The 12,600-nt window shown below is 36.1% G+C and overlaps 2 protein-coding genes across 5 annotated transcripts in view; one reads left to right on the plus strand and one right to left on the minus strand.

The window, feature by feature from the left end:
• The window catches only part of LOC148955395 (uncharacterized), a 284,254-nt gene that overhangs the window by 170,474 nt on the left and 101,180 nt on the right, over positions 1 to 12,600 (plus strand). The gene's annotated exons all lie outside the window — the stretch shown is intronic.
• The window catches only part of LOC148955397 (dual specificity protein phosphatase 8-like), a 110,931-nt gene that overhangs the window by 97,865 nt on the left and 466 nt on the right, over positions 1 to 12,600 (minus strand). Inside the window, exon 1 of one of the 4 annotated variants that reach the window (XM_089101948.1) lies at positions 7,875 to 7,997. The exons of 2 other annotated variants lie outside the window; for them this stretch is intronic. The gene's annotated coding sequence lies outside the window, so the exon portion shown is untranslated. Of the gene's footprint in view, positions 1 to 6,979; positions 7,007 to 7,874; positions 7,998 to 12,600 lie in introns of those variants that run through there. One more of the 4 variants, XM_089101954.1, reaches the window with a different exon arrangement.

A 12,600-nucleotide genomic window follows, 5' to 3' on the forward strand; every position in this document is an offset into this window, starting at 1 on the left:
TGGCTTTGGGAAGGCATAGGGGTTTTGAGCCCAACTTATAATAATTTCTGCTCGTTTTGAGTTTGACTCGATTATTTATTATATTTTCTGTTCGTTTTGGGTTTCATTTATTTATCGATGCTGATTAGTGGTAGTTTCACGCTTGGTAGATTATTTGATTTTATTTTTGCTCATTTTTGTTTAATGGAGATCTTTACGTTTCTTTGAAAAACTTATTTTGTGGAAAAAGTTTTTTTTAATTAATCACAAGAAGGGAGAAACCATGATTGGAAAAAAAACAAGCTGGAATCGAACGTATGATAATCTACTTTGAAGTCCAGCGCTGTACTAACAGAATCACGCCTCTAATAATGTATATTAATATATTGGTGTTTGTAGGACTTTAATTGTGTAGCTTATTAAGGGGGCCTGGAGTAGGAATTTTCGGGAGGTGTTGTTGCAAACCTTCAGTTAAGGGTTTTGGACTATAATTAGTACAATGATATCGTTGTATGCCTCCAAGATTTTCCACTTAAGAAGTAGCACCAAAAGTGTTTTTAGTGCTATATCTCACTTACGACTGGTAGAATTGATAAAAATTACGCAGATATGCGCAAAAGTTTTCAAATGAGCCATTAAACATCACTCTAAACATCTCTGTTCGCCCTCAGGTCTCAGATTTCCAATTCGAGACATGGCAAAGCAAGCATCGTTTGAAGTGCAATTTGAAACTTCTAGATGGTTCAATTTATAGGAAGAACATAGATATGAGCAATATTTTTTATATGAGCCATCAAAAATCTATCTAGGATGTTCTGGAAGCCCGCTAGCCCCATCCCTCGAGAAACGGCATAAAAAGTGCCTTTTTCAGTTACATATTGCACTTGCAAATGGCGAAATCTATAAACCACGTACGAAAAACAGCTTTTGAATGACCTCTTAAGCATCTTTCTATGATATTTTAGTAACCCGCTGGGCCTAGAAAAAAGAAGAAAAAAGGACCGTTTTAACATTTTTTAACTTTTAGTTACTATAGGCCGTGATTCGCTCTTTACTAGGTTGCAGCTAACGCTACAACTATGACGAAGAGTTCATCGCAAATTATATCCAGAAACTCGTGAACATTGAAATCTGTAAAACCTAATAGATGGTAGAATTTTTAAAAACCTAGTAAATAAAAGCAATAGTTTTTTAATTAAGCCATTAAACATCTATCTACGATGGTGTGATAGCCTGATAATGTTTCAGTAGCTTACTGATGAGCAGACGATTTATGAAACTTACTAAGGGGGCTGGGAGGGGGATTGTACGGAAGGGGTTAGCTACCGCTGCAACCATAATCACGCTAACAGCTAGGCTTGTCGGATGACAGACATACAAAAAAGAATAAAAAACCACCCGTACACTCTTTTGCGAATATCAGATTTCTACCCTCCCCTTGCACAAAATTATAAGTCGTATTGCTCCTCACCCTCACAAAAATACCCCTGAAAGTTTCAACTCTTTCCCCTAGCCGTGAGACAAAAAAGGATTTACTTACCAAAATTATTGGGAATACTCAACTTTGGAATTACTCATTTACGAAGAAACTAGACCCCCTCCCCTACTGATTGGGGGTCGGTATCTGCCCCACTTAAAATATTTGTCAACCCATAAAAACGTAACAAAATGCAAATAAACAAATTTTCGACTCGTTTTTAAAGTTTTGATACTTGTGCACTAAATGGTACACACGAGAGAAGTCAAGTTTGGTTAATGCTAATAAAAAAATAGGATGAATATATGATAGTTTAAACAAAAATTGGGCTATATATTTGCATATTAAGGGGGGGGGGGGTAAAGCATAGCATATATTAAATACGTAACCTAACCTAGGTTTTCCCCTCCCCTAAACCCCAAGAAACAACAGTTTAAATATTGTAAACGCAAAGAAAACTACGCTTTGCATTCCATTCCTCTATTGCAAATACCCGTTAGCGGGTTTCGTGTCTGGTTTCCTTGATACAGTCTATAGCGGTGTGTACCAATCAGTGCACAAGTACCAAAGTTTTTTGTAACCCCTTCCCCAAACAAAAGTCCTGGATACGTCCTTGTCACCAAGTACATACAATTTTCGAGATTCCATTTATTTTCAACCCAAAAACACCTAATTCTCAACCTGACAACTATGGGTTATAGAAATTAGGCAAACAAATTAAATTGGATTTGATTACGAAATTATTAAAAGTAAGATGTTCGCTGCAAACTCAGATAGAATAAAGAGCGATGTGGGCACAATGTATTTTTTCTCTTTTTTTAGACAATGGCACTTCGTATCGAAGGAGTTGTCGTAAAAACTTCGAAAAGGGCTCATTCGATTGGACATTGGAAGGGCTTGTGCTCTTTTTAATAATCGAAAGTGATTGGAGGGCAACTAACACCCCTCCCACGCCCACCCTTTCTCCAAACACATCCAACCATAATTTTGGGATAGTCATTTTTTTATAGAAATTTTGAGATAGAAAACAAAATACGTTTGAAATGTTTTCACCTTTCTTGCTTTCATAAATGAAAAATTATCAAAACCGTAAGGAAGAAATGTCAATTAAACTGACAGATCCACGGTCATTTGTTTGTTTGTTCTTTTAGTAAAGCGCAAATTGTGTTCTAGTCTTGAGGAGGCATAAGGGTTATCAGCCCTACTCATGTTAATTTTTCCTCGTTTTGAGTTTGACTCGGCTATTAATTTAATTTCTGTTCGTTTTGATTTTTATTAATCTATTGATAGTGATTCGTTGTAATTTTGTACTCAGAAGAGAATTTTACTGTACGTTTGCTCATTCTTGGCTTAATGGAGCTCTTTACTTTTCTTTGAAAAACTTGTCTTGTAGAAAAAGTTTTTTAAATTAATACAAGTAAAAGTCAAATGTCTTTTTGAATTCTGAACAAGTGTGCAAAATCGAATGAAAAATGTTTATACATGGAAATGTGTTGAATTTATGTGTACACGAACACAAATTTACTCAAGAAACCTACATTTTTTCATAGAACTTTATAGACAATTTTCTTATTTTTGTGATCATTTTTTTTTTTTTTTTTTGCGAGATTCTTTAGTTACAAAATTTTGTGAATAACAACCCTAAAAGTAACAACGCTGATGCTTAAAATATCAGGCTCTCAATTTGAAATTATTTTTGAAAAATAGCCTAAAATACTTAAGTAGGACCAACTCGGGCTTTTGCAACGAACACTGTTTTTGCCGCAAGAATCCTGGTGTTTCGGAAAGCCCTTGTTGCCTTTATTTGCCACAACTTCAATGTTAAGGCAAGGTAACATAGTTTGAAAATCTATCCGAAGAATGAAGACCAAAATTGTTTTAATAAAGTCCTTTAGATGGGCGCAAGGCTGTTCAACAGGAAGGTAAGATTGGAGAAAGCTTTCAGTTAGCCGCGGCTAGGGGGCCACGGCCCAAGGTTTTTTTAAATGTGGTTGCGTTAGTCATTTACTACCCAACATACAGCTTTTTCAGAAGCGAGGGGGGGGAGGTACATTCTACCCGTCGCCTGACAAAACTTACTAAATTCTGTGAGAACTTAGCTTAAGAAACCTAAAATCCCTGAATCTCAGGAAACCAACGGAAGTTCGTTGACTCCACAATTGCCTCGTAAAAAAAAACGAATTCTCATAATATTACATGTACTGCAGTCATTAGTCAAGAATACGAAGTTGATGACTATCGACAAAATCGTAGAGCAGAACCTTAGCCGGATTCGATAAGCCACCTCTGCTTATATAGCCCTACTAAATATCTGTAGGGGGGCACATCCAGATGATCAGTTCGACACGCACCACACCATAAATTTTCAGACACATAGGTCAGAAAATAAATATATTACTGGAAAAAAGCTTTCACTAAAAGTTATTGAAGCTTGAAAAAGTTATTTTTCATTAGACATTAACTGATTGTAACGATGGTCTAGCTCTGGGTACACATTTTTCGGTTTTAATAAAATTTAGCAGGGGGGATATAGAAATACATGCCATAGCAAATCATACTATCTAGACCCATACCACCTATTGCGAATATTTGCAAAAAATGGGAACTGGGGTGAAGTTTTCTATAGAACAAATTAGTAAATGCTTGATCTAGACCCTAAACCATCCTAGCAAGTCAATACTTCCCTAAATGTTTATCTATATAACAATTCCAAATCTAGGTGTGCTTCTGAGAGCTTCAAAGGCAACTTAGTCAACAAAAAGGTGACAATCAATCTTTCTTTCTAACTTTTTTTTAAACGAGAAGCCCATCGATCAGCATCTCTCAAACGATATTTCAATTCGGCCGTCTACCTGTTCATCAACTGCTCGTGACTCAGCATTCAACAGAGTCCGAAATAAATTATTCTTCTCTATCTCTCTTTTCTCAACTGCTCAGAGATGATTCATTTTGGACGGCATCCAGACATACGAGCTCTTCCTTGTTTATATTGTTCATGAATTCGGCAGGTGATTTGTCAAGACAAGAATTAGGCATTAGCATATGCCAGAGTAATATAAAACATGGAACATATTTTGCAGATAGCAGATTGACTCTTATTGTTCGTATTGACAACAAAATTTGACAAACTGGCGAATTTCCGGTAAAATAAGCTCCTCTCAATAAAGACGTGTTAAAAGTAGTTTATAACTCTGTGATTACAGGGTTGCCACCCCTAGTGATCCATCACTATTTCTAGGGATTTTTCTATATTGCCTAAGGAAAAAATCACTAAATCAGCACATAAAATCACCAGATTATTGAAGAAAATCACTAAATGAAACCAAAATCAACAAAATCTAGTGATTTTCTCACCGAGTGGCAACCCTGTATGATAATAGCATCCAAAATTTTAGTCAAATATCGCAAGTACATGACAAAGATATGAGACAAGGAAAATCCCTAAGTAAAAGATACTTAGGGGATTGGGTAGCCCCAATAGCCCTTCCGGCAAATTGGCGTCCCTGGTTGCTGGCCTTTGGAAAAAAAAAATGTTGTTCATAATATCAAACTCCAAATAACATATCTCACCTTGACTTCAGTTGATTCGGAACCATAAAAACACAATATAAAGCACACTGTCTTCTATAAGCCAAATAAGACATGAGGAAATACTTTCAGTAAACAAACACTAATCTTATTTACAGAGATCAAAATATTCAGTAGACCATGATAACAATTTCTTCCATAAACTTATCTTGCAATTTTCTGTGGAGTTTAACAATCAAAATTGTGAATATTATCGTGTTTAATCGACATATTTTCAGAAGAATCCCATTCGAAGTTTAAAACTCACCCTACTACCAGGAGTTTTCTTTTTGCCGGAATTTAAATGGGGTTTTTCTCATTTTCTCCTTTAAACAGATTTTAAATGTCTTCGCATTTCCAAGAGGGGTTGCAACCTCTGATTGCCCCTGCAATCTTAGGCTGGCTCACCTGACTATAGTACTGGAGAAACAACCTTTGTTTCTTCGCGATCGATCAAGCCCTGTATTTGTCAATCCCTCATACTTTTCAAATAGCGAGTCTTAAGAATCAGACTGAGAAGACACTCTTCATAAAGAAACAACAAACTCCTTTAAGATGGTCTCAGTGCAAACTATTTCAACTCAAAAACAACTTAATCACTAACTAACGTTATTACTTTTAAAATTCAAGATCTATACAGCAGCAACCAGGTCAGCAGCATTCAGCAGCAACCAGGTCAGGATTTACCAATAGCCGACTAGGCCCAGGCCTGTGGGCACACATGGGGTGCAATAAATTATCACTGAGTGATTATTTTTTTTTTGTACAAAACCTGGACTGGTGTGATTTATCGTTAAAGTGCCAGGTACACTCCGCCGCCGCCGTGCCTATTCACAGAAAAGGGATTTCAAAACAACACAGGAATTCTGTACCCACTTATAAACTGTCAGATGTCTTATAAACTGTCAAGAATGGCAGCTGAGAGTCTGGTATAACCTCTCTGTTTCATTACTTTTGGCCCATCAGTTGCGCTCTGTTCAGTGCTTCTACTATCTCCGAATTTTCGGAGATTTCCCCAAAAATCTCGCAAAAACGCCTGGGCCTAAAACCGTCAAAGCTTTAAATCTGGCACTGGCTAAAACTGAACTTCTTTATCCCAAAACATAATACCCAACCCAATCTATGATGTTATCTCTAAAATAAAAAAAATTATTTAGTAAAAGCTAAGGCTACATTATTTTGTTTCAAAGCACAATACCTATTATTTGTTTCTGATGCATTTCTATCAACAAGTGATTGCTGCATAAACAATTTACTATTTAATACAAAACTACTTACCCCATGCCCAGAGCCATTCCTAGAGTGAAAGTTTTTATCAAAGTTAACCACCGCCCCCCAGCCACGGTGCCCAGGGCAGCTGTCTCGGTTGTCCCCTCCCCCTTTGAACGGCTCCTCCCATAAGCTCCAAGTGGATCTAAATTACTTTTGTACAAAAGTTGGAGAAGCAGAGTACATCTCTGAGAATCCTCATTCTCATGGCCCAGGGTAATCCAAGGTACAATTCTTGAACAAGTCAGTCCTCATGATAGAATAGAAATCCCTTGCATAATGAAACATTAAAGCCTTCTAGCACCTGGGCTGTAGAGGTCCTCTCTACTAAATTTTGGTTACTCTCTACTAAATTCGAATTGAATCTAGACGTTTTGGTGTGAAGGATAGAGGGGCTTGGAGGTGACATACACCTCATAAAATAAAATCCCAGGGTCCCCTTAGTCCAAATTCCTTGCTCCACAAGTTTCAAGCAGATCTAAGAACTTTTGAGAAACCCTGACAATCATTGTTCTAATGTCCCACTAGTCAAAGCTACTTGCACCATGATTTTAAGCTGATTAATGAAAAAAAGGCCTGGCTAACTTTCTACGGAAAATTTGGTGGTGGAGGAACACAGAAACAGCATTTGTCACCCCTTTGTTCAAAAAAAAAAAAAAATTAAATCACAGCAGAAAACTATCATACCATAAACATAACTTCTGCTGCTACTAAAATCCTGGAAAGAGTGTCATGAAGCCTCTGTCATGAAGCATCTCAAACTTTGGTGGTGGAGGTGGCGATGGAGGAACACAGGCACTAAAGTTTGCCTCAAATCATAGATTTTAAACTATTGCATGTTTTGAATGTCAACAAGATGCAACATGTCTACTTTTCATCTAAAAATTGGCAGTAGGAGGAGCAGGGGGCTGTTGAAGGGAATATGGCCCAATTTAATTTTCTTATCATGCAATTGAAAGCCCCTCCATGATTTCAGCTCAAACAAAGTGCAACATGCCAATCTGTCTGCATTAAAAAGTGGAGGGGGGGGGGTATTTCCTAGTTATAATCCTGGGTGCTACTTTGACAAGAACTGTTTTGCAAGAGAGGCACTCTTAAGCAAAACTTGGTCTGGGAAGTTATTTATCTAGGTGAATAAAACTTGCAGCAATAGATCTACAACCCAAATGGAGGTCTGGGGAGATAGTTTCAACCTCATATATCAACACCTTTCCTACTTATGAGATTTAAAGGATTCCTAGAAAATAGGTTATGGCCCTGAACCATAATTCCAACTTGGCTTATAACCCAACTCAAATCCAAGAGGCATATTTAGGTTTTTCAGTCTCAAAGGATATGTCAGTTTCTGCCCCCTTTATCCTTAATAATTGCCTTAAGAATTAAAAGATACATTTATCTAAACAGTACTCAAAAAGACTGCCCCTGCAGACAAATGCAAACCAAAAAAATTGTATATATTTAGCCACTATTCCAAGTATTCAAAGTCTTCCTATGCACCAAGGAAGTAGCAAAAGATTGGAAATTAGCATTTGTCACCCCTTTGTTCAAAAAAAAAAAAAATCACAAAAAAAAACTACCATACCATAAACATAACTTCTGTTGCTGCTAAAATCCTGGAAAGAGTGGCATGAAACCTCTGGCATGAAGCATATCAAACTTAATGGGATACTATTGCCCAGCCAACATGGATTTCAACCAGAAAAGTCAGTAGAAACGAATTTTCTGGAGACTTATGGATGTAATAACAGACCTGATTGATCAGGCCCAACCTCTGGATGTCCTGCTACTTGTTCTTGCAAAAATATTTGACAAAGTTCCACATCTGCACCTGAAAATAAACACATCTCAAGGGGACCTTATGGGCTGGATCTCAGCTTTTCTTACTGATAGAACACAGAGAGTGAGGCTTTTTACTAACGAAGGAGAATCAATCCTCTCTAAGAGATGTGGAGTCAACAGTGGTGTCCAGCAGGGTAGTGTCTTGGGATCTACCCTATTCAGTATCTATATAAGTGACATTTTTCAATTAGCTACAAGTCATCTCACTCTCCATGCTGATGACTCAAAGTTGTTTGGTGCAGTCAACCATGAGTCACTACAAGCAGATCTCAACCATATTCAAAACTGGGCAACAACATGGCACTTGAGTTTCAATACTGACAAATGTAATGTCATACATTTTGGCAAGTTCAATCCAGGTTTCAATTATACTATGGACAATCCAGCTGTAAACAACATTCAAAAGCTGCAAAGCATGAACAAACAAATGAATCTTGGAATTGTTGTTGACAACCATTGTAAATTCTATTCAAACAGCAAGAAGACTGTGTCTCATGCAAACTCTGCCCTTGCACTCTTGAAAAAAACTATTTCCAGTAGGTCTCCCTGTGTTTTCATGAGGTTGTACAATGCCCTTGTCATGCTGGTGCTTTATTTTGGAATGTGCATAGCATCACCAGGATACAGGGGTGACATACAGCTTCTGGAAGGGGTGCAAAGGAGAGCTACTAAGGCAGTAACAAAGATGAGAGACAAGCCTTATGATGAACATTTGAAGGAGCTGAAATTATCTACACAGGTCTACTGATGATGAAGAGCTGATATGCTTATAATATATAAGCTTACTTCACAAGATCCCCCCCCCCCCAATTCATTTGTCAACTTCCCAAAATATTGGCACTGACAAGAGGGGACATTCAAAGAAGATGTTCAAGCCATCTGTGAAAACTTAAGACAAACAACAATTTTTTCTCCTGCTGTGTAGTAAACCACTGGAATAGTCTCTCAGATACAACAGTCTCAGAACCCAATGATTAAGCTTTCAAGAATTTACTAGATGTCAAATGGAATAGTGTTAACTGGAAGTACCAATGGGATGCATTTGATGTTTGAGCATCCACATCATCAAGTACAGAGCAATTGACAGATCAAGATGTGTCTTAACTTACTCCAAAGCACAAATTAAGGTAATAGCCTATGACTAAATCCTGGCATTAGATAGACAGGAGCTGGGATACAATTATAAAGGTAGCAGTTATAATATTCAGAAACAGTAATGAATGGTGAGCCAAATAGTTACCTTTCAGCTAATAAATGAATTGAAAAACAAACAAGCTTACCCATCTGTTTAACCATGGAAGTTATTATACATTGAAAGAAACTTTCAGAAATAGATCTATATGGCTTTCTCTGTCCTAGGTTGCATATGTTACTCCAACCATAAAATTCAAGTGTGTTAGGGCCCTAGACATGCAGAGTTTTGCTAATTTTAAATATATAAGACAGAGGGATAAATTTTGTTTTTTAGACAAGGGGAGGGGTAGTTTTGTATTCAAGCAGCATAAGAAAAAACACTAAGATAAGAATCAACTAATGAATAAAGACCTTTCCATTAAAGTCATCTTTTATCACTTGCAATAAAACGGGTTGAATTACATTTTTTGGGTATATTGTTATTTAAAGAGGGTTGATGAAAGGTTGTAGAGTAAAATCAGGTTGGGTTGCATTGAAGGTTATGTTAAATAGGGGCTGGGTTGGAGTGGATTTGAGTTAAATGAGAGTTGAAATTGGACAAGGATTGAGTTGAATGAAGGTTCATTTGAATAGGGTAAAAAAAAACAGAAATTTACCATTCAATACTATTTCCTAATATAATGATCACTACTGTCACAGTCACATCCCAGGGCTCCAAAATTAGGCTAGTTATAGCCCTAGTCTATGTAAAAAAAAAGTTCACTGATTTACCTTTTTAATTGGCTTTACTTGATGTTAAAAAACAACTATTGATAAATAGTAAGCACAAAAAATAATGCAAACCAACAAAATCTGCAAGCTTTTCTATATAGCCAAGGACCAGATAGCAAAAAGTCCCTTATCTAGAATTTTACTATTGCCTGGTATCAGTTTATAATTAGATCTGTTGAGAAGGAAACATGTTCAGAAAACAATTCTCACTTCATAATATGCAGCCAAATTGTAGTTAATCATTCCTGAAAGTGCTTCATTTTACTTCACCATCCCCCTCCTTCAAATGTACAAATATATATCCCAAACATATTTCCTATGCATTTTGATCACTTTTTTGTTTAAACTTTACCTGTAAACTGAACCAAAGCAACATTTATGAAATCTATAAACAGAAAAATATATGGAAAATGTACAATTTGGGCTATATATTTGCACATTAGGGGGGGGGGGGGGATTGATGGTCATGTAAAGTGAAGTGCTTTTAGGAATGGCTATCTGCAATTTTTCTGAATACTTATGAAGTAAGAATTGTGTTCTTGACATGAATTAAACAGTATTATATGGAGAATCTAATAGTAGCCTATGACTCTTTTGTTATTACAGTGTTTAGTTCAAAAGAGCAGTGGCATCATTTTGTGAGGGAATGGGGGCAGTTACCCTCCAATTATTTGGAGAAAAAACTATTATGTATCTGGTAAAATTCTAGTTTAGCAATTTTTGGCTATCTTGGAAAGGGGTTAGGTTAAGAAAATGAAACTTTCAGTAATGAATCCTATGCCAAAAACATAGGATAAAAAAACAGCATCCAGTTGAGCAAAATTATGTAAAACTAAAACCCTCACATCTTTTTACCAAAGAGAAATTGAGAAGAACTGTATATATCAGAAAAAAGCTAAAAATCTAAGCTATACATCAATATGGTAATTATTATAATTATCTAAGATCAAACACTTGAAATTATTAGTTTATTGACTTACCTACAACTACAAGGTTCTCTTTTTGGAAATACCAATTATCCTATTTTGATGTATATATCCTTTAAGTGTTTCAGTTTTATTCACATATTAACAGAAAGCTGATTTTTTTTTATTCTTTAAATGCATCTTTTATTGCTTGATATTTATTTTATAAATCAAAAATATTAAATATAAGTTTTTCTTTTCTTGTCAAAATAGAGACCACATTTTTAATTTATGCTGACAAGTTATTGGTAAAAATTTGACTAAAAAGGCAGGGTTCTTGTTACTGCCCTCACATTGCATCATGCTGTAGTAAAATGGGGTAGTCCAAAAAACTATTGCCATTTTTCCAGAATGCCAAAGAAAAGTGGTCTTTCCCAAAAAGAGGTCTTTTACCCTACTCTGGGAAGGTATTGCCATGCTTGCATGTTCTCCTTCTTCTGATTTCCAAGTCTTATAAATTTGCCTATTTGACATGTCTATACCTATTGAAATTTGGCAAAACAATATTTTGCCTTAATTTTCAGTTATCAGTTTTGTTTTCACTGGTTTTAATTCTGAAGACGGAATTCCTGTTATTTAGTAGAATTTTTAGCCATATCAGTGGATTTTTCCTAAATTTAGATATCTTTTAACCTCATTTACATATCTTTTAACCTTATAAATTGGGATTGAGTAAAGTTGTGAAGCTAATACAAGTTTTCTTATATTACAATTAAGTAGAAGATCTGTTTTGGAAGGATTCACTTTCATAGCACAAAAATGTTGAAGATTATCTAAGGTCACTGCCCTCTAGAGGGAGGAGTGGAGGTAGGTACCTAAAAGTACTTTCTCATGACATACTTTAGCCTGTAGACTCATCAGAATAAGGTTTGTATATATATATATATATATAATATATATATATAATATATATATATATAATATATGTATATATATATGTATATGTTTATACACACAGGTCCTTATAAGAAGTCTCTAAAATACCTGGGAGCTGTGGCATATCCACCCAAAAATACTATTCCTTGAATTGGCCTAACTTTGGCAAATACTCAGAAAACATTCTAATCCACCCATATACTCCCACAAAGGGGCTCTTTTGAGTCAAGTGCTAAGTGAGAAGCAAACATTAAAGCTAATATATATATATACTAATTCAGGGTATGTATTTGCACAGGAAGGGGGTGGCATGAGCACCCATAGGCTGAATTCCAGAGGGGGGGGGGGGGCTTACCTGATCTAATTGGAACTTTTAATGCTATTTAATAGAAATCTCAAAACAAAAATATAAAAAAATAAGGCAGCATCATTCAGCCAGGAGGGGGCTGGCACCCCCTCCTGCCCCCCTTATGGGTGCCCATGGGGGTAAAGTTCAAGCTTACCTCTATAATCAGAATTGCATCCTGAATTCAAATTTAACATTCATTTGGATCAGAAATGAACTTTACCAACATCCCCTCTCTCCCCTAATGTGCAAATATATAACCTGAAGTCAAATATAGCCTGAATTGGTACATATAGGGGTGGGGGTAAAGTTCATTTCCAATGCAAATGAATGTTAAATTTGAATTCAGGATGCAATTCTGACTATAGAGGTAAATT

The sequence above is a fragment of the Artemia sp. Qi Xiang Cuo genome, chromosome 2 (assembly GCF_049724085.1).
Source record: "Artemia sp. Qi Xiang Cuo chromosome 2, ASM4972408v1, whole genome shotgun sequence".
Classification (NCBI taxonomy): Eukaryota; Metazoa; Arthropoda; class Branchiopoda; order Anostraca; family Artemiidae; genus Artemia; species Artemia sp. Qi Xiang Cuo.